This window comes from Lolium rigidum, chromosome 4 (genome assembly GCF_022539505.1).
Source record: "Lolium rigidum isolate FL_2022 chromosome 4, APGP_CSIRO_Lrig_0.1, whole genome shotgun sequence".
In the NCBI taxonomy this organism is placed as follows: Eukaryota; Viridiplantae; Streptophyta; class Magnoliopsida; order Poales; family Poaceae; genus Lolium; species Lolium rigidum.
This window is the reverse complement of record NC_061511.1, coordinates 162,609,098-162,630,546: the sequence shown is the minus strand read 5'-3', so window position 1 is coordinate 162,630,546 and position 21,449 is coordinate 162,609,098. Positions and strand designations below refer to the sequence as shown.

General features: G+C 42.3%; 1 pseudogene; it reads left to right on the top strand.

The window, feature by feature from the left end:
- Positions 1-7,632: 7,632 nt before the first annotated feature.
- Positions 7,633-16,197, top strand: LOC124706187 (annotated as a pseudogene).
- The last annotated feature ends 5,252 nt before the right edge of the window (positions 16,198-21,449 follow it).

Genomic DNA, 21,449 nt, shown 5'->3' with positions numbered 1-21,449 from the left:
TTTTGAGTACTAACCCCTCTAATGAAGTTTATGAGAAGTTTGGTGTGAAGGAAGTTTTCAAGGGTCAAGAGAGGAGGATGATATATGATCAAGAAGAGTGAAAAGTCTAAGCTTGGGGATGCCCCCGTGGTTCATCCCTTCATATTTCAAGAAGACTCAAGCGTCTAAGCTTGGGGATGCCCAAGGCATCCCCTTCTTCATCAACAACTTATCAGGTCACCTCTAGTGAAACTATATTTTTATTCGGTCACATCTTATGTGCTTTACTTGGAGCGTCTGTGTGTTTTTATTTTTGTTTGTGTTTGAATAAATTCGGATCCTAGCAATCCTTGTGTGGGAGAGAGAGACACGCTCCGCTTTTTCATATGAACACTGGTGTTCTTCATTTTACTTTTAAGGTTCATGACAAAAGTTGGAAGCTATTGCACTTATTGTTATTTGGTTGGAAACAGAAAATGCCTCATATTGTCTTGGATATTTGATACTTGGCAATTGTTTTGAGCTCTCAAGTAGATCAAGTTTAATCTCTTGCATCATGTAGTTTAAACCTATTAGTGGAGAACTACCGTAGAGCTTGTTGAAATTGGTTTGCATGATTGGTCTCTCTAAGGTCTAGATGTTTTCTGGTAAAAGTGTTTGAGCAACAAGGAAGACAGTGTAGAGTCTTATAATGCTTGCAATATGTTCTTATGTAAGTTTTGCTGTAGTGGTTCATACTTGTGTTTTCTTCAAACAACCTTGCTAGCCAAAGCCTTGTAGTGAGAGGAAATGCTTCTCGTGCATCCAAAACCTTGAGCCAAAACATATGCCATGTGTGTCCACCATACCTACCTACTATGTGGTATTTTTCTGCCATTCCAAGTAAATACTTCATGTGCTAACTTTAAACAATTCAAAAGTTATTATCTCCTTATTTGTGTCAATGTTTTATAGCTCATGAGGAAGTATGTGGTGTTTTATCTTTCAATCTTGTTGGGCAGCTTTCACCAATGGATTAGTGGCTTCATCCGCTTATCCAATAATTTTGCAAAAAGAGCTGGCAGCGGGGTTCCCAGCCCCAATTAATTAACTTTCATTAATAATTCTCTTCACGTGTTTTGCCCTGATTCATCAGTAAGCAACTTAATTTTGCAAATAGACACTCCTTCATGGTATGTGAATGTTGGAAGGCACCCGAGGATTCGGTTAGCCATGGCTTGTGTAAGCAAAAGGTTGGGAGGAGTGTCATCCATAAATAAAACTAAAGTACATGTGTAAACAAAAGAGAAGAGGGATGATCTACCTTGCTGGTAGAGATAACGTCCTTCATGGGAGCTGCTCTTTGAAAGTCTGTTTGATGAGGGGGTTAGAGTGCCCACTACCATTCGTTGACAACAACAAACACCTCTCAAAACTTTACTTTTATGCTCTCTATATGATTTCAAAACTTAAAAATCTCTAGCACATGATTTAATCCTCGCTTCCCTCTGCGAAGGGCCTTTCTTTTACTTTATGTTGAGTCGGTTTACCTACTTCCTTCCATCTTAGAAGCAAACACTTGTGTCAATCTGTGCATTGATTCTTACATACTTGCTTATTGCATTTATTATTCTACTTTGTGTTGACAATTATCCATGAGATATGCATGTTGAAAGTTGAAAGCAACTGCTGAAACTTATATCTTCCTTTGTGTTGCTTCGATGCTTTTACTTTGAATCTATTGCTTTATGAGTTAACTCTTATGCAAGACTTTTGATGCTTGTCTTGAAAGTACTATTCATGAAAAGTTTTGCTATATGTTATCTATTTGTTAGCAACTATAGATCATTGCCCTGAGTCACTGCATTCATCTCATATGCTTTACAATAGTATGATCAAGATTATGTAAGTAGCATGTCACTACAGAAATTATTCTTGTTATCGTTTACCTACTCGAGGGCGAGTAGGAACTAAGCTTGGGGATGCTTGATACGTCTCCAACATATCTATAATTTCGGATGTTCCATGCTTGTTTTATGGCAATACCTACATGTTTTGCTCACACTTTATAATGTTTTTATGCGTTTTCCGGAACTAACCTATTAACAAGATGCCGAAGTGTCAGTTCCTGTTTTCTGCTGTTTTTGGTTCCAGAAAGGCTGTTCGGGCAATATTCTCGGAATTCGACGAAACGAAGACCAAATATCTTATTTTTCCCGGAAGATTCCAGAACACCGAAGGAGAGTCGGAGGCGGGCCAGGGGCCACCACACCACACCTGGGCGCGGGCCCAGGCCTGGCCGCGCCACCAGGTGGGGAGGGCGCCCTGGTGCCCCTCCTGCGCCGCCTCTTCGCCTATATAAGCCCTTGCGACCTAAAACCTCGATACCAATTGACGAAACTCCAGAAAGATTCCAGGGGCGCCGCCGCCATCGTGAAACTCCAATTCGGGGGACAAAATCTCTATTCCGGCACGCCGCCGGGACGGGGAAGTGCCCCCGGAAGCCATCTCCATCGACGCCACCGCCTCCATCATGCTCCGTGAGTAGTTCCCCCATGGAATACGGGTTCTAGATGTAGCTAGTTGGTACTCTCTCTCCCATGTACTTCAATACAATGATCTCATGAGCTGCCTTACATGATTGAGATTCATCTGATGTAATCGGTGTTGTGTTTGTTGGGATCCGATGGATTGTTACTATAAAGTTTATGAAGTTATAGTTGCTGCAATCTTGTTGTGTTTAATGCTTGTCACTAGGACCCGAGTGGCATGATCTTAGATTTAAGCTCTATACTTATTGCTTAGATTGTATCTACAAGTTGTTTGCACATGTCTATGTCCGAAACCCGAGGCCCCGGAGTGACAAGAATCGGGATAACTGGAGGGGAAGGCGTAGGTATGAGGATCACATGTTTTCACCAAGTGTTAATGCTTTGCTCTGGTGCTCTATTAAAAGAAGTACCTTAATTGCCAGTAGATTCCCTTGAGGCCCGGCTGCCACCGGCTGGTAGGACAAAAGATGTTGTACAAGTTTCTCATTGCGAGCACGTATGACTATATATGGAAAACATGCCTACATGATTAATAATCTTGATGTTTTGTCTTAATGCTATTTCAATCCTATCAATTGCCCAAGCTGTAATTTGTTCACCCAACACTTGTTATTGGAGAGTTACCACTAGTGTAGATAGCTGGGAACCCCGGTCCATCTCTCATCATCATATACTCGTTCTACATGTCATTGGAGGTAGTATCAACTATTTTCTGGTGCCATTGCTCTCATATTACTGCTACTGCTGCTGTGTTACTTTTACTATTGCTCCCATATTACTGCTGCTTTCACATCATCTTTGTTACTAGTGCTTTTCCAGGTGCAGCTGAATTGACAACTCAGTTGTTAAGGCTTATAAGTATTCTTTACCTCCCCTTGTGTTGAATCAATAAATTTGGGTTTTACTTCCCTCGAAGACTGTTGCGATCCCCTATACTTGTGGGTTATCACTACCTCTTCACACAGGGGGCAAGACACCTCCTCAATTGTGGTCGATGGACAATTGAAGTAGCTCCGAGCTCAGCAGGGCAAATTGGGCCGGCGAAGCAGAGTCCAAATTGGCGATGCCATTGGAATCCTTGCATCACCAAGAAGGTGGGCTTGGTGGAACCGACACATGCATCGTCGAGTGACCCACGAACTCAGCCCAACTCCAGGTTAGCGAAGGACAACAAGGTTGGATGAACGGGAGCAGCTCCGCGCTGGCAGGGATCATGAGAGACCGGAGAACGAGCGGCCGATGTATCATATAGTAATACATAATGAAGTAACCATGTATTCTATAGTTAGAGGGATATACATCTGATCTATTTGTGAGAACTACTATGGTCCAATTTTATGATGGAAACCTGACATGTGTCCACTTGCTCCCTAAGCTTACATAGTGAAAGGTCACACTTCCCAATCTGGAGGGGGAAGACGATGCAAGAAGAAAGAAGGAGAAAGAGGCTCCTCACCGATAACTAAATAGCTCACCGATAACTAAATAGGGTGCTCTCAGGTCTTAAAGAGGTGGCACGAATTGGGTGCATGTGTCTTGCCTTGCGTAGAGTGCGAGCGAATGGTGGCAAGAGGGAATCAACGACATTGCAGCCACCTTGATGGGAAAATGGTTGTTGGCTTGGTGTGTTAGTTACTTTGCATAGTTGAAATATGGGTTCACTGAGTATCAAGTCTAGACCACATGGATTGGTTATGTGACCAGGCTGTCGTCGAAGTCACCAGCTTGAGCAAATATTTAGTCCACTATATTAATTGTTTGAGGCACAGGTGCCTGAACCTTTGATCGTTCTTGGTATGACATGTTTCAGGAATTGGTGTAACCGAAAGAGTATCACATAACAACGCCTCTATTCTGGTATGTGCCTATTTATGGATGTCGGACCATACAAGCTAGAGTTTTGATTTTTAGATATGAGACACATTTCCCACCATGAGGGAAACTTTCTCTTATTCCCGAGCACACCTTCAAAACCTAATAGGAAAGTTGATCTTAATTGAGCACGGCAAGCTAGAGAATCGTCTAGCCTATATATTGTCAGTTTTACTCTTGAAGATTTGGCGTCCCCTAGTCGGCTAGGTATAGCTCGAGAGGTTCTGATATGTAAAATCGCATTGACAAAGTTTGTGGATATTTGGGATCACCTCAAGATCCACCAGAAGTGATTGATCAAATTCAGAGAAATATGAGCTCGAGGAGAAGAAAGTGAAGATAGATGACTTCAAGCCTTCAAGGCACACATAATAGCCTCTTCGATGAACACATATAGTTCCTACCAACAACTTGAACATAGTGTCCTTGCATATAGCTTTTAGTTCTTGCACTACTTTGATCGCACTTGTCGTTATATCTTCTTTACTTCCTATTGCTTCAGATTTTAGCTCCCCAATCACTCCTCTAGTTGACAGAACCTCGATCTTTCAGAAAGCCAACCTATGGCAACAAGATAATGCAAATACCCCTATTGAGAATGGCAAGTACTTCATCTCTCACGGTCTTAGCTACTGCTAAGCGAGCTTCTTCCACCTTCATTGTCGCCATTTCCCTTTTGCCTCCAGTTCATATGTGGGTGACCTATATCCACGTTTGCATTATCTTTTAGATTTCTTCAATTTTAGGCCCATGTATTTTTTGGTGATGACGCCTCACTGGATTAAAGATCCCACATCTCGATCCATGTCATAATGTAGTTGTTGTCTTGGATGATACGAACCGACAATGGGGAGCATGTGGTGTGTTCCTCAAGCTTAGCAACTGAAGATCTTCACAAGATGGACAAAGTGTAATTTACAAGGATAAGAGGAGAAGACCCATTCTCAAATGAAGATGGATCAGCAAAAGAGAAATCCTGCCCAGACCCACGTTTCCATGATATGTTGCAATTCCATACTTATCATTCAGTCTACTCCAACAAGAAACTGGTTCAGCACAGATGGGCAGATTGGTCTCACATCAGCAAGCAAGAAGATCTGAAATCAGTCATCCTAGGGGACATTAGTCAAGAATTATCTCTTGATCGAGCAAGATTCCTTTAGAGAAAAGTGGTTTGTAGTTCCCCTGTTAAATTATGTTTTCGATGGATAGTATGTCAGAGGGTCATCTCCTTGTTTTGGACGTTTTAGTATAGTGAAAATCTGTTTTCAGTTTGATTTCAGTTTGCCTAGTTTTGGACCTCCGGGTAGTCGAGGAAAGACTTTCGGTTTCCAGACTTTGAGTAAAATCAATTGCAACACATAAATTAGTTGAGAATAATGGAACAACTCTTTCAATATACAGATGCAAAGTAATGATATCATTTCCAGATGCAAAGTCATGATAGGATTTCCAGATGCCAAGTAATTCCAACATAAAGATTAGACAGATCTTAAGAATTAAATAGTACTTCATCCGATTGTGGCAACGACGACATCAATGGTATTGTCAAGTTTGATTCGGTTAGTGGTTCTCAAGTTACCATTCTTTAGAGCTCACAAAGTTTATCTCACATGGTACCATTCTTTTTTGTAAGGGGCAGTGGCGGAGCTAGGGGACCAGTAGGGCCATGCCCCCCCTCTATGCCATGGTATAGAAGTAGAAAAATTAGAGCAAAGTTTTTGTTTTAACATATTCTTTACAGAAAAATAGGCATCTTGGCCCCAAGGTTTTGCCCCCCTTTAACCTTAAATCCTGCCCGTTGGTATGGGGTGTGTCTTTGGTTACAGTATGTTTATTGATTTTAGGTTATCACCTGTTAGGATGGGTGACTCAAGTGACTCTTCGAAACCTATAGAGCTAGCACAGCTTGAGTGTTTTTCTTAATACAACTTGAGTTGGTTTGGCGTTTGTTGTTTTTCCCGGATCATATAGGAAAAAATAAAGTGCATGAGATGGCAATTTGAAGATTTTTGATGTAACTTTAAGGTTTATTAGAGATCTTTATTATTGTTCACGTGTTCCAATCTCTATGATTTGACTTATTTTGGTTACTTAATCAATATTTTTTTACCATTTTGTTAAGAATTAAATGTTAGACAGAACTTCGTCCGATTGTGGCGGCGACGACATCAATGATATTGTCAAGTTTGATTCGGTTAGTGGTTCTCAAATTACCATTCTTTAGAGCTCACAAAGTTTATCTCACATGGTACAATACAAAATCCATGGTTCGGTGGCCTTTTTTGTAAGGGGCAGTGGCGGAGCTAGGGGACCAGTAGGGCCATGCCCCCCCCCCCCCGCCGCCAACCCTCTATGCCATGGTATAGCAGTAGAAAAATTAGAGCAAAGTTTTTATTTTAACATATTCTTTACAGGAAAATAGGCATCTTGCCCCCCTTAAATAAAGCTTAACAGGTTTGCCCCCCTTTAACCTTAAATCATGCCTCCGCCATTGGTAAGGGCCTAAGGGCTGTGTCTTTGGTTACACTATGTTTATCGATTTTAGGTTATGCCCTGTTAGGATGGGTGACTCAAGCGACTCTTCGAAACCTATAGAGCTAACACCGCTTGAGTGTTTTTTCTTAATACAACTTTAGTTGGTTTGGCGTTTGTTGTTTTTCCCGGATCATATAGGAAAAAGAAAGTGAATAAGACGGCAAATTTGAGGATTTTCGATGTAACTTTTAGGTTTATTATTATTGTTCATGTGTTCCAATCTCTATGATTTGACTTATTTTGGTTACTTAATCAATATTTTTTTGACCATTTTTTTGCTATAAATAAAATACATATCCCCTCAAAAAACAAGAAGGAATGGGACGAATACAACAGCATCCCGCTTGACTGCTTGAGTTGCGCTCGGGCTCCCACGCCACGCAGTCCACAGATTCGTTCGCCCCCCCGCGCCCCGGTGGCCGGCGGTTGCTGCAAATCGCCTCGCCTTGCCTTGATCTCCTCCTTCTCCCTCGCGACGCGTCGCCAAATCCAAACGCGCACTCGACTCGATCGTATCCTAGTCCTAGTAGCTGCCCGTGGGCTCGCGACGCGTCGCATCGCATCGCATCGCATGGTACCAACAACGGGCAGCTCCCACTGACCCAGCCCAGCCAGCCCAGCCAAGTCACTCCCCCCGACACGGGACAACTCTCCGATCGCCGCCGCCGCCGCCGCTGCCGACGCGGACGCCGCCGCGCGGGCGTTCCCTCCAATGTGGCGGCGCGGGGCCCACTCCGACGCCGCCCACCACCTCCCCACCGCCGGCGCGTCCACCTCGGCCGCCGCCGCGGCGGCGGGCGCCGCCGTGCGGAGGCGGCGGCGGCCCGGCCTGTCGTGCCGCCCGAGCCACCTCTTCTTCGCCCTCCTCGTCGCGCTCTTCACGGCCTCCCTGCTCGTCGTCTGGCAGCTGCTCCCCATCGGCGACGGCGCGGACGGGGAGGGCGCCCTGGCGCCGCCCGCCGCCGGGGGAGGGGCGATGCGCTTCTCCGCCTCGCGCGTGGCGCTGCGCGCGCTCGACGGCGGCAGCCGCCTCGAGGCCGCGAGATCCGCGCGCCGCTGGTGGCCCGGCCCCCAGCCCGTCAGACTCGCGCTCGTGAGTCCCTCGCTTCCACTGCTCCTTAAACAAAACCTATTAGCAGCTTCACTGCATTTAGCTCGTAAGTTTCGGTTCCAGTGAGGAAATGCCCATTTTCTAATCCGTCTAGTGGACCTCGCCTTGGAGTTACCACAAGTGAAATGCTGACTGTTTCAGTCGCTGGTATTACTGCAGTTATCTAGGAGTATCATTTTTTCTGTACCGATCAGAGATTATTCGGCAGAGGAACAGACATGCTTACCTAGATAGATGCACGTGCACCTCGTGTTTGCTCGTGTATAGCTATTTTTCTATTGGTCAAGTCTCAGTAGTTATGCATTGTTTATGGTGCAGCTGCATGCCACGGAGTTGACTTTGGCCCTTGCATTGTTTCAGGTTGTGGGAACTATGAACATAGATGCAGAATCCCTCTTGCTCACTACTTTAGCCAAAAGTCTCGTCGGGCTGGGTTACGAGGTCGAGGTGAGTTGCTTCACAATGCTGTGCGCAGATTGCTTGTTTGGTGAAGTCCAGCTATTGTTGGCATGTTAAGAACACTTCATTCTGTTTCTCGTTGACTGAGTTGCTATGGAGCAGGTTTTAGCATTCTCCTACGGGAAAGCTCATGACATTTGGAGGACTATTTGTCGTGTAAATGTCGTGAGATTTGACAAGCTGAAGTCTGTCGATTGGTTAAAGTGAGTACCAAATACTTAGCATGGAGCATTTCCCATTATTCATAATTTTTTGTCTTTATATACTAACGTTTGTGCTTTTACTTTGTACGCCTGATTTTGTAGATACAATGCTGTGCTTGTAAGCTCTCTAGAAGGGAAAAGGGTTGTTTCGATGTGAGTCAGTTTTTTCCCCTTTTGATACGGTGTGTCAGATTTAGTTTTATGGGTGTGTACTGCTTCTCAATGTCGAACTAGCTAAAATACTATACTTGGTATATGACTGTATCAACTAATACCTTTGTACCTTTTGTATACGACCACCTGGTCTAATCAACTTACTGTCGCAAAATTTCAACAAATTTGACGTGGCAGTTCAACAAAATACAAACTAATCTTCTTTGATTGCATCATTTTATATGGTTTAATTGCATCTTTTATGGCTTGGTTTAGTTGGATGTTTTTCTGCTTCTGAAATCTGGAGTCAATATTGTGTTGGAGAAGTAGAAATATCAGTTAACCTACTTTATCTTAGTCACGATCTCATATCACATAGCACTGTACATGAAATGCTCTGGGAAAATGATAGGACCTTTTAAGCATCATCATTATCTAGCTTTGGAGTTCTGATTAATTATTGAGTTACACTTAATAGCTGTGTCAAAGTTTGTATTCATGTTAGCACATGATGAAAGTTGCAGTGCCGGTCAGTGACAAAGACAAATCTTCCCAGAATAAAATAATTTTGGTGGTACTAGAAGCATTCCAGTTGCACTGAAAGTTGCTCTCTAATATAGCTGTTTAACTAACGTTAATGTCAATAAATGAGTTATTGTTTTGTTTTACTACTATGGATTTTCTCTCCCCTTTGTCACACCATATGTTTGCTCTTCAACTACGTTTATGTTGTATTCAGTCTTATGCAGGAACCTTTTCAACTTCTACCAGTGGTTTGGCTTATTCATGATGATGCTCTTGGGCAGCACCTTAGAAATTATCCGGAGTCGCATCTGTCCATAACAAATCATATTGAAGATTGGCGAGCTCATTTTAATGCATGCACTTATGTTGTGTTTCCAGATAACCACCTCCCTGTATGTGCCGTCTCAACTTTATATTCTGAAATAATTAAATTAAATATGGACATAGCTTATACCTGACTTTACCTATCTGATTTCAGTTGTTATACTCTCCCCTTGATACTGGGAATTTCTTGGTCATTTCTGGTTCCCCGGTTGATATCTGGGCTGCTAAAGGATATGGCACATCACATTCTCAAGAAACTTTAAGGAAGCAGCATGGGATCGGAGAAGAAGATGTTGTTGTTTTGGTTGTTGGGAGCTACCTGTTCTTTGATGAATTTCCATGGGATTATGCAGCAGTCTTGCGTGCATCAGCTCCACACATCATGGAAATAGCAAGGACTAGAAAATTGCGAGTGCAGTTTATCCTTTTCTGTGGAAATGGCAGTGACGCCTATAATTCTGTTTTCCAGGTATTGATTATATTCAAGTTTTATCGTATCTTGGGAGGATTGCCCTGTATTTTAGAAAATAGCAATATCTTTTTAGAGGCTTGGACTGCAAAGTTCTATTAAACTAGATAATACTCTGCGTGTTGCTGCGTGAATTTATATTTCAAATTTGCAGACGATAAATTTGGAAGGTATGAAAGGCTCTCGATAAAGTACAAATATTTTAAACTGGAAATGAGGTTCATGAAAATACTCAATATATGTATATGATGCAAAAAATGTCATTACATCAGATTAACAAATAATTGAAATTATTAGTACACTACAGTAATGGAACATTAGTTAGAAAAAAATCAAAGGAATAATTCTAACTTTTGATATGGATAGCTTATCCGAGTATGCAAGTTTTCTAAAATCAGATAAGGCTCAACAATGCCGTGCCTTGTAGCTCTCACATAAAAATGAGAAGTGATTGTATCAGATTAGGAATTGTACCACAAAATCATTGATTTTATGGAAACAACCCCTTTTTTCGATGTACGGAGAAAACCTTTTGAAATGTCAGAATCAAGTAAGTGCATTCTGCACATAAATAGGGTCTGCTTCCGTTCTCCCAAAAGCTCAAGGTCAACAAAAGATGACTACTAATATCATGTCCAGCCGGATGGAGATCTTCACCATCAGAAATTTGTGCTTGCAAATTGCTACCAAGAAAGGAATGCGCCGACGGCACATCATAGTGGTTACTGCACAATCTGAACATCGACAGAGATGACACCAGGGCGAATGTCATATCCAGTAATAGTATTACCGTATGATACGAAACCAAAATAATTGGGCAGCACTTAAGAAAAAGGTGAACAATGGGAAAGTAAAATGGCGTGCTTGGAAATGTAATCAGGAAAAAAAAGATTTGGAGTAACAAACCTGTAAAAAAAATCTAGAACTGAAATTCAGTAGTACACAACTGAAAATGTTCAATGGCCTAAATTCAGTGATGAGTAACAAACGTGTATAAAAATCTAGAACTGAAATTTAATATATTCTTATCGCTTGGCATGCTGCTCCTCATCGAGTTCAATCTGAAGCAAAGGTCAGTTATTCATTAGAATAATACTCAACTGCGGGAAAGAGGAATGCTGATGGTTCTCATTCATTGGCCTACTAGGCTTTGAAGCAGCCACCACATGCGGACATGATGAAAGATGAAGCAGCCCCAACCAAAACACAGGACATATTTAGAAGGATTGCCAGACTCATCTTGCTGATATAGCAGTCAGTGGAAGCGGCAGCTACCTCACTCAGATGAGTGCGGATGATACTGGAGGAAGAGATCAATGGTATCCATGGTGGTTCCATGGCTGGAAATAGGAAATTTGTAGACTGAATGATGCGACTGAGTGGGACTTATAGAGAGGGGAAGAGCAATGTTGCCCGGATACCGCGATACAGATACGGATACCGCATCAAACCTGCTCCATGAGATTTGCCCGGATACGGCGATACGCTGATACGTCGATACAGATACGGATACGGATACTGTGATACTTATAGAGAACTCTGAGGACGGCGGAGGGATCTGCTCGCTGGCGACTGGTCCGGTGGCGCAGCAGCACATGTGGCCAGCGATTTGATGTGGCGTGTGGCGCCCAGGTGAAACATCACGGTGAGAAAGTGTGTTGTGTTGTGTCCCTTCATCTGTATAGATACAACAGGATTAGGGTATTTTTGTATCACTCCCGTATCATGGCCGTATCCCACAGGTATCTGATTTATTTTCTTTAAAAAAACCGAAAAATCGCCTGATACGTGCAGATACGTATCCAGGTATCCGTGTATCCGGCCGTGTCCGACCCCCGATACGTGACCTTTCGGCAGTATCCGTGCAACGTAGGGGAAGAGATTGGTGTTAAGGACCCCAACAGGAAGATGAACTATCGTTTAGCATTAAAGGCACACACAACGTTAGCTGCATTAGAGAAGCACAAAGGTCAAAACGTTTGATTTCCCATCATGGCTAGGATCGTTGCAGACTGGTCAAGCTAGTAGATCCAACGGGTATAATAATTTAGGCGACGTGGATAGGCTGCATGGTTTGGAAAATCAGTTAGTGGGCAATGAACTACTTAGTTATATAGGATTCCTTAACCGAAGTTGGTAGATGACTAGTGCATGGCATTTCGTATGTGATGTGCATTTTATTTGCACAAACATTTACAATCGCTATTGTGAAGTGAATGCATCACATGGTGGGAGACTACTGGTTGTCCCTTGTTGGATTCTCTCTGGCTCCCCCTAACTATCTTCTTTTTTCTTTGTACAGGAATTTGCATCTCATACGGGATTTCCTGATGATTCTGTAAAGCATTTCCCCATGACACATGATATTAGAGACCTGCTAATGTTTGTTGACATTGTTCTCTACGGCTCTTTAAGACAGGAACCTAGTTTCCCCCCTTTGTTATTGCGGTCCATGTCGTCGGAGATTCCAGTCATTGTGCCCAATCTAACTGTTATAACAAAATATGTATGCCACTTCATCTTCCATAATATGTTCTTTGTTTTGCCAGTGTTGAGAGATGCTTTTGTCAACGAATATGTTATTTTCAGGTCACTGATGGTATTCATGGCTTTCTTTTTAATTCCGATGATCCAAGCACAGCGGCTTCAGCTTTCATGAGGATTTTAGGGGAAAAAAGGCTTTTGGACACTGCTTATTCTGTTGCTTTGGAGGGGAAGTTACTATCAAAGAACATGTTAGCATATGAGTGTATCATTGCTCATGTTAAGCTTCTTGAAACCGTGTTGCACTATCCTTCAGATGCAAAGTTACCACTTTCTTTCTCTAAAGTTAAAGAGAAAACGTGGTTATGGGATCATTTTGAGTCGAAAGCTGCACTAGGAAATAGTTCTTCAGAAGATGAAAGACATAGCCACACAAGGATTGTTGGTATTCTCTTGGAGGAATCCTCTCAAAGTAATCAGACAACCTATTCTGATAGCAATGATACTTCCTCATATGACTACCCTAGCCTATCTGATTGGAATGATCTAAGTGAAGTTGAAGTATCTGAAGACATCGAGACAAGAGAAATGGAGGAGGCAAGTTTTTTTTGCTTGTTTTGAATTCCTCTTCTCCAAAAGTACTAAAATTTACTATTCTGGACAAAATTAAATATATTTTTGTAATATGTAGATTGATGAAAGGGTGGAAAGACCTCTGTTAACATGGGATGAGGTGTACAGAAATGCCCGGAAATCGGAAAGGCTAAAGCCTGAAGGAAATGAACGTGATGAAGGTGAACTGGAAAGAACTGGACAACCAGTCTGTATATATGAGATTTACCATGGAGAAGGGGCATGGCCATTTTTACACCATGGTTCTTTATATCGTGGCATTACTCTTGTAAGTCTGGGTAAATTTGAAAGAAACTAAATTTAGAGCTCAATGCCATTGCTAGCTCTCTAGCAATTATTTGAAGTGGAGTATGCTGCACAACAGAAATGCTTTGGTGCATTATTCTTTTACCTGTTGATGTTGCTATTGAAGTTGTGTTCACTGCTTCTGATTATTTTTGCATATGTTTTGCATCAGTCAAAAGGAGGCAGGAGACCCAAATCAGATGATGTTGATGCTGTTATGCGGCTTTCGATTCTGGACAATCCGTACTATCGTGATCTTCTCTGTGAATTTGGTGCTATGTTTGCAATTGCAAACAGAATTGATACTGTACATAAGTTACCGTGGATAGGTTTCCAGTCATGGCGGGCTGCAGGAAGAAAGGTACAAATATGAGCTTCACGTTGACTCCTCGGTCCTATGCCACTTTTGGCCATATCGGTTTCAGGAACTAGTTTATAAACTTGTATTCTTTCTGAAAGAATAGCTCATATTCAGCAATCATCTATTGTAACCATGGAAGTTTTATTATACTCCTGTGTTATGTTCAGTATAAGCTGTTAGAGAAAATTTCTGGACCTTGAAACATACAGCTCAAATTTAAATATGTTGGTATTTCAGGTTTACTAGATGAACAATATCTATTCAGAGTACTAATAAGTTATTAGTTAACCTTTCTTGCAAGTCATTCACGCAAGAATGGCATTACAAAATGCTATATTTAGAGTACTAATAATTTTCGTTACTCATAATGGTGCATCCTCTAAATTTTCTTAAGATGTATTTAAAAAGTACCATTTTCCTATATTGTCTTCTTGAAGCGGCATAAATATCAAATGCGGGGTCTGTGAGGAGTATGAGAATTATGTTTTTAATGTTCTTCTCTCACCAGGTTTCCTTGTCTGAAAGTGCTGAAGTAATCTTAGAGAAAACTATGGCTGGAGAAAATCATGAGGATGTTATATACTACTGGGTGCCAATCGACACCGACCAAACATCCGACTTTTGGTCAACATGTGATTGCCTAAATGCTGGTCACTGCAGGTGCCTTGAATGCTTAACATGTTACTGTCTATGTTTTAGTAATCTTCCTTTGAGTTTGGGCAGTAGGGCGAAGAACCACTTCCCAAATCATTTTGTCCTGCATGGCTTAGTATTACGTTTTCCTTTTCTTTAAACTTGATCTGAAGGGAGTTATGCTGCTAGTTCTCTACCTTTTGAATCATTGTTTGATGATGGAGTTGGTACGCTGTATTATGCAAGAGATTTCTGCACTGCTCTATTCCAATCGGCATGCTTAGGCTTTATCTTCAACATTTTTATTTCATTTTTTGGCAGAACTCTTTTTGAGGATGCATTTAGGATCATGTATGGGCTACCAGAGGGCATTGCAGCCCTGCCACCAATGCCCAATGATGGTGACTATTGGTCTACTCTTCATAGCTGGGTGATGCCCACCCCATCATTTTTGAAGTTCATCATGTTCTCAAGGTAACGTGTCACATTTTTTGTGAGGTATTTCGCTTATCTTTATGTGCTCATTATTTTGATATGAGTTGTGTTTTGTAGGATGTTTGTTGATTCACTTCATAGCTTGAATGGAAACAATACTGAACCAGCTAACTGCTTGCTTGGCGCTTCACAACCTGAGGTAACCATTTCCCCCCTGTAAAGTTATCCTTAGAATTCAATGCAGATGTCATCTCAACTCAGCCATCATCCTTACCAGAAAAGACACTGCTACTGTCGAATTCTGGAAATCCTTGTAAATATTTGGGCTTATCATAGTGGGAGGAAAATGGTCTACCTTAACCCCGTCACTGGGGATGTCAGAGAGCAGCATCCACGCGAGGAAAGAAACGAGATGTGGGTGAAGTTCTTCAATTTCACCCTCCTGAAGAGCATGGATGAGGATCTAGCAGAGGAAGCGGATGATGGCATGCACCCCGGGAATGACCAGTGGCTGTGGCCGTTAACTGGTCAAGTGTTCTGGTCCGGTATCGCCGATCGTGAAAGGGAAGAGAAATATATAAAGAAACTGGACAAGAAGCTCAAGAACAAGGTCAAGTTGCTGGAGAGGCAGAAGTCAGGTTACAAACAGAAGCCATTGGGACAATAACAATAGTGAAACCGGGACAACTGAAAGAATTGTCGGTACCACGCACGGCTGCAAGATCCTGCCTATCAAATGCGGATAACCCTGGTTTGTCTTGTGGCAGTCTTACAAGAAGCAAACCCGCTGCGGAAGAGGCAAAGCGCGAAGGCCCCATGATTGTGAATACACATTCATTTCTCCACCCCCTCGTTCTCCCTCTCCAAAGGAGCTTGCTTAAGCTGGAGGACATGGGCTGGACACGAAATCGCTGATTCGTTTTTTCTTCCTGCTCATACAAATAGGTTACAGTTTGTGTTACATAGTTCCACAGATTCACATTCTTTATTTTCATCTTCCCCGCTCTGCTATGGAACTGATAGTAGTTGCATACATTGGTAGCAGAATTTTGGTAGGACTTATAACTAGTGATCGCCGCTGTACATGTAAATTTCCAGTAGGGAGCCACGCACGCAGTATAGCAATAATTAAATCAAGTTAAATCATGACCATCTCTATTTATCGATGGAAAGTTTGTTGTGAGAGCCTATGAGATTTACCATTACTAGTTGAATGGCTGTACGGCCCATCAGTTTTTTTCCTCACCAATCCACAAATAATGGGGTTCACATGTATATATGTATACATGCGAGCCCTTCATAATTTGTGGATCCTTAAAGGGAATCATGACTGAATTGTTTTTTTTTTCGGAGAGACTTCATAGGGTTTCTAGTGGAAGGTGTCACGAGAGGCGATTTCTGATCTCTCCGGATGATCTCTCTTGCTATGTGATGACTTGACTACTCTCCGGATGATCTCTTGCTGCACTCGGGGTGACTATGGGGCGCCCACCCTTGGTGCACGGGTGAGAGGGTAGGTGGAGACAATCGGATCTAGCGGTGGACATGGCCACGGGTGAGAGGGTAGGTGGAGACAATCGGATCTAGCGGTGGACATGGCGACAGATGGTGCATGTGTGGAGGAACAGATGGAAAGGTTGAACCTGACCGAGGCTGAGAGAACCAAGGTGGTCGTTGAAGAAGAGTATACGAGCTCAATTAAGAGGAAAAGACCTAGGGCTCTGGCGTTTGTCAGGGCGATTAGGGTTTCTTGCCTCCGTCTCCTATACGGGGTTTGCATCCGATCTGGATCGTAGGTCCCTCACCTTGACGGGGGTAAAGTGATCTCTCTTGTTCGGGGTGAAGGAAATCGCTTCTCTCTTCATGGCGCCTCGCTAGGGTTTTGGCAGAACGATCAGATGGCGGGGTCATCAGTGAACTCGGGCAATTGGCCTGGGGGATCGAGGACAAAGAAGGCGGAAGCAATTGATGATCTTATACAACGTTTAGGCATTGAGGAGGATGATTTTGATGACCTTGTTTAGACATTAAACAAAACAAGAACTAGATAGAAAAACTTATTGAACATTGGGTTGCCTCCCATGGAGCACTTCTAGTTAAGGTCAATTAGCTTGACCAAGATGGTGATCACTTAGGTGCTGGAAGTGGAAGACCCACTCCAAAGTAATTAACTTTCAAAGTAATGATCCCATCATCACTATGTTTATCAATCTTCTTTCTAGGGAAGTGTATTACAAATGGATCTTTGGATGGTAGTCCAGTTCTCACATTCCCTTCATGTAAATTGATTAAAGCTTTAATAGTTCTAAGAAATGACCTTCCTAAAATTATAGGAGCTATAGGATCTTCAGGCATGCCCACAATAACAAGATCTCAAATATGATCTCTCCTACGTGACGATTTGACTACTCTCCGGATGATCTCTCTTGTTACGTGACGATTTGACTATTGTCCTGATGATCTCTCTTGCTCTTGTTGCACTCGGGGTGACTATGGGGCGCCCACCCTTGGTGCACGGGTGAGAGGGTAGGTGGAGACCATCGGATCTAGCGGTGGACATGGCGACATATGGTGCATGTGTGGAGGAACAGATGGAAAGGCTGAACCTGGCCGAGGCTGAGAGAACCAAGGTGGTCGTGAAGAAGAGTATACAAGCTCAATTAATAGGAAAAGTCCCAGGGCTATCGCGTTTGTCATGGCGACTAGGTTTCCTGCCTCCGTCTTCGATATGGGGTTTGCATCCGATCCGGATCTTAGGTCCCTCACCTTGGCGGAGGTAAAGTGATCTCTCTTGTTCGGGGTACATCAAATCGCTTCTCTCTTCATGGCGCATCGCTAGGGGTTTTGGCAGAACGATCAGATGGCGGGGTCATCGGCGAACTCGGGCAATTGGCCCGAGGGATCGAGGACAAAGAAGGCGGAAGCAATTGATGATCTTCTACAACGTTTAGGCATTGAGGAGGAGGATTTTGATGACCTTGTTTAGACATTAAACGGAACAAGAACTAGATAGAAAAACTTATTGAACATGGGTTGCCTCACATGGAGCACTTCTAGTTAAGGTCAATTAGCTTGACCAAGATGGTGATCACTTAGGTGCTGGAAGTGGAAGACCCACTCCAAAGTAATTAACTTTCAAAATAATGATCCCATCATCATCATGTTTGGCCTTTTTCTTTTTAGGGAAGTGTATTACAAATGGGTCTTTGGATGGTAGTCCAATTCTCACATTCCCTTCATGTAAATTGATTAAAGCTTTAATCGTTCTAAGAAATGGCCTTCCTAAAATTATAGGAGCTATAGGATCTTCAGGCATGCCCACAATAACAAGATCATAAGAATAGGTCATTCTTTAATCTCTAGTACAATATTATCTTTTTTATGCCTACAACTTGTCTATAGGTTGAATCAGCTAAGTGAAGTCTTAACTCAGTAGTTTTAAATGGCCCCATTCCTAACTTATCAAATAAGTTTTTTGAAATTGTGGAGACGCGTGCACCAACATCACAAAGTGCAGCCACCTCATTTGTTCCAAAATGAATCTTAATAGTGGGCTCAAATATATCATCAAGCTTAGCTGGAAGTTTTTCAGCTAGCTTCTTATATTGTTGTTCTAAGTCACGAACTTTGCATGCTACTTCATGAATGAATTGACGGTACCTTACACCATTACCTTCATCGACTCCGGGATGTCTTACCGTGACCATCTTTATGAGATCTTCTACGGAGTACTCTGGTGTTGGATAATTGCTATAGTCCAGTTCTTCAAGTGCTTCTCCTTCTCTTTCAATCCTCATCATCTTGAGGTCTTCAACGGGGTTTGGTTTGGATCATGAATATTCCTCCAGCGTATCAAGCATAGACTTTGACATTGGGTTAAGGGCATTATAAATAAGTGTAGGATTAACCAATTCTCCATTCCATGACTTGGAAAGTTCATGGTGGTTTCCTTCATCCTTTCCCATGCAAGCGCTAGTGGCCCGCAGTCTTCTTGTCTAAAACCTGTAATGTTAGAACGCAGTTGCATAGTTTTTGCTGGTGGGAAAAACTTAGTCATGAATATATTAGTATATTCATCCCATGAAGTTATAGTGCCTTTAGGCAAAGCTAGCAACCAGTTGCTTGCTTTTCCTCTTAATGAAAAAGGAAACAAGAGTAATTTCATCGCATTTGGGTCAACATCTTTAATGCGCATCATAACACATATTTCAGTGAATGTATTTAAGTGGATACCTGAGTCCTCAGCGGCTGAGCCTCCAAATTTGTTCTGCTGAACCAAACTCAAAAGGTTAGGCTCAATTTCATAGTTTTTCGCTGCAACAGCGGGCTGAGTTATGGGTGCACGAATAAAATCATCATTGCGGATAGCATATTCCCCAAACTTCTTTTTCTGCCATAATGATTATCTTTTTGATATTTTCCTATATGATTGTAAAAGAACAAGTAACTATTTTTTTGGTTTTCAAGTAAAGAATAAAAAGTAAACTAATAACACTAAATAAAAAACTAAAAATAAAAATAAAATGACTAACAAGGCCTCAGCTCTAGTAACCTTACCGGAATATCGAAATTGCTTCCTCGGCAACAGCGCTAGAAAAAGGGTTGATACCTTCGATTCGGATTACTGATTATAGTATGATAAGCTTTTTTCCCTAGAAGACCTAGGTTTAATCGAACCTTGGGAAGCACTGCTAAAATGGTGTAAAGAAAACGTCTACAAGACTTGCTAGTGTATATTATCTTCACTTTACCGAACCTATCTAGTTTATTTTTAAGGGGGTTGTGTTCAATGATGGAAATATGCTAGGGTAAATATTTGTAGCTATGCATACATATATATAATTGAAGCACATATGTGTAAAAAATAAAATATAGATAAGAGATTTGTGAGTAGCACATCCGTAAATACTCTTGCCCCTAAAACTAGAGGTGACAAGAGTCTCTTGGTCCAACCACTGTCCTCATAGCCGCAAGAAACAATAGTTATTGAGTAAATGAATACATACCAAAGCCTTAAACTAGATGATTGTGCCATAATTCCGAATGAATCACTAAACATGTACCGTTACTTCCCCCTTTCTGCCACTGAGGTTTCGCGGTAGCACGTTGTTCTCCACTCATCCTACCTCTTCCCTTGATCGAATCGAATGATATGGGTACCTGCAGATCACCGAGACGAGGCAAAGAGACAAGGATACAAGATTGCAAAAATCCTATTCAATCCTTACACATGTAATAAGATTAGATGCCCTTAAACGCTGCGAGGATTCACCCCAACCCGCAGCCCGTGAGGACTACTCACACATAATATCAAGATCAAATACAAAGATAGAAATTATTGTGCAAAATACTTAGATTGAAATCACAATATTCTTACAATGGTCACCAATTCTCAAGGAGATCTCTATTACAATGGTGATGGCTATGGTTATGGAGGAGATGGGAGATGGAATGGGTGAACTATGGTGGTGGATCTCCTTCGGTGTGGTGCAGATGAATCTATTGGATGGCGGCTCTATTTGGCGATGAATGGCTCTCTGTTTAGCGTCGGTCCCTTCATGAAACATATAGGGTTTGACCTCGAGAATGCAGTGGCGCACGGTACGGGCGCACTGTACGGGCGGGGCTTGCTCGTACCGATGCCCGTTAAAGCCCCTAGAACCGCCTCTTCGAGCGTAGTCAACTTTGTCATGCTCCTGACGCGATTTTCTTCAGTAATTGCGGTTCTATTTGTCATTATGACGTGATTTCCTACACATCATCCAAAAATAGAAGAGATTGCACATCTTTGCATTAATTAGTCACTAGTGCCAAGTTGAGAGGTAAACTTAGTCAATTTCTTAACTTAGTTAAGGGTTTAAACGCGAGAAAAAGTGGCGTATTTCACAACCATCACTTATTCTTTTGAGGATTAAAATATTTTTCCTACACTTGTAAAACTACCTAGTGAAAATAAGAGTTTTATTATGTATTTCTATGCAAGAAATAATTTATAGGATAAAGTTTATTGCTTGGTTTTTGTTTGAGAAGGTGATCTCATGGGCATTATTTCATGTGCCCAAATATTTCCATGGACTTGGAAATTAGTTTAGGGCTATTCCAAAGTTATAATATGGTTTTCTTAAACCATGGCTTGAAATTCTTAGGGTAGATATTGTTTCTCTCACTTGTTAATTTGGTCACTGAGTTGACACTACTAGGAAAAGGCCTATAGGTGGAGGCAAGTGGTGCCGGCGCACCACCTTGGACGTGCGCCGGTGGAACATGTTGCCGGCGCACCAAATAAGCGCCGCGCCGGTGATGGAGGCTTACTGCCGGCGCACAAGCAAAAAAGATGCGCCGGCGATAAATTTCAAAGAGGACCGGACCGGCCGGAAAAATCGAGCCCCTCATCGCCGGCGCACCACCATGTTGTCGCGCCGGTGGTAAGTTTCTTATTGCCGGCGCTGGAGCA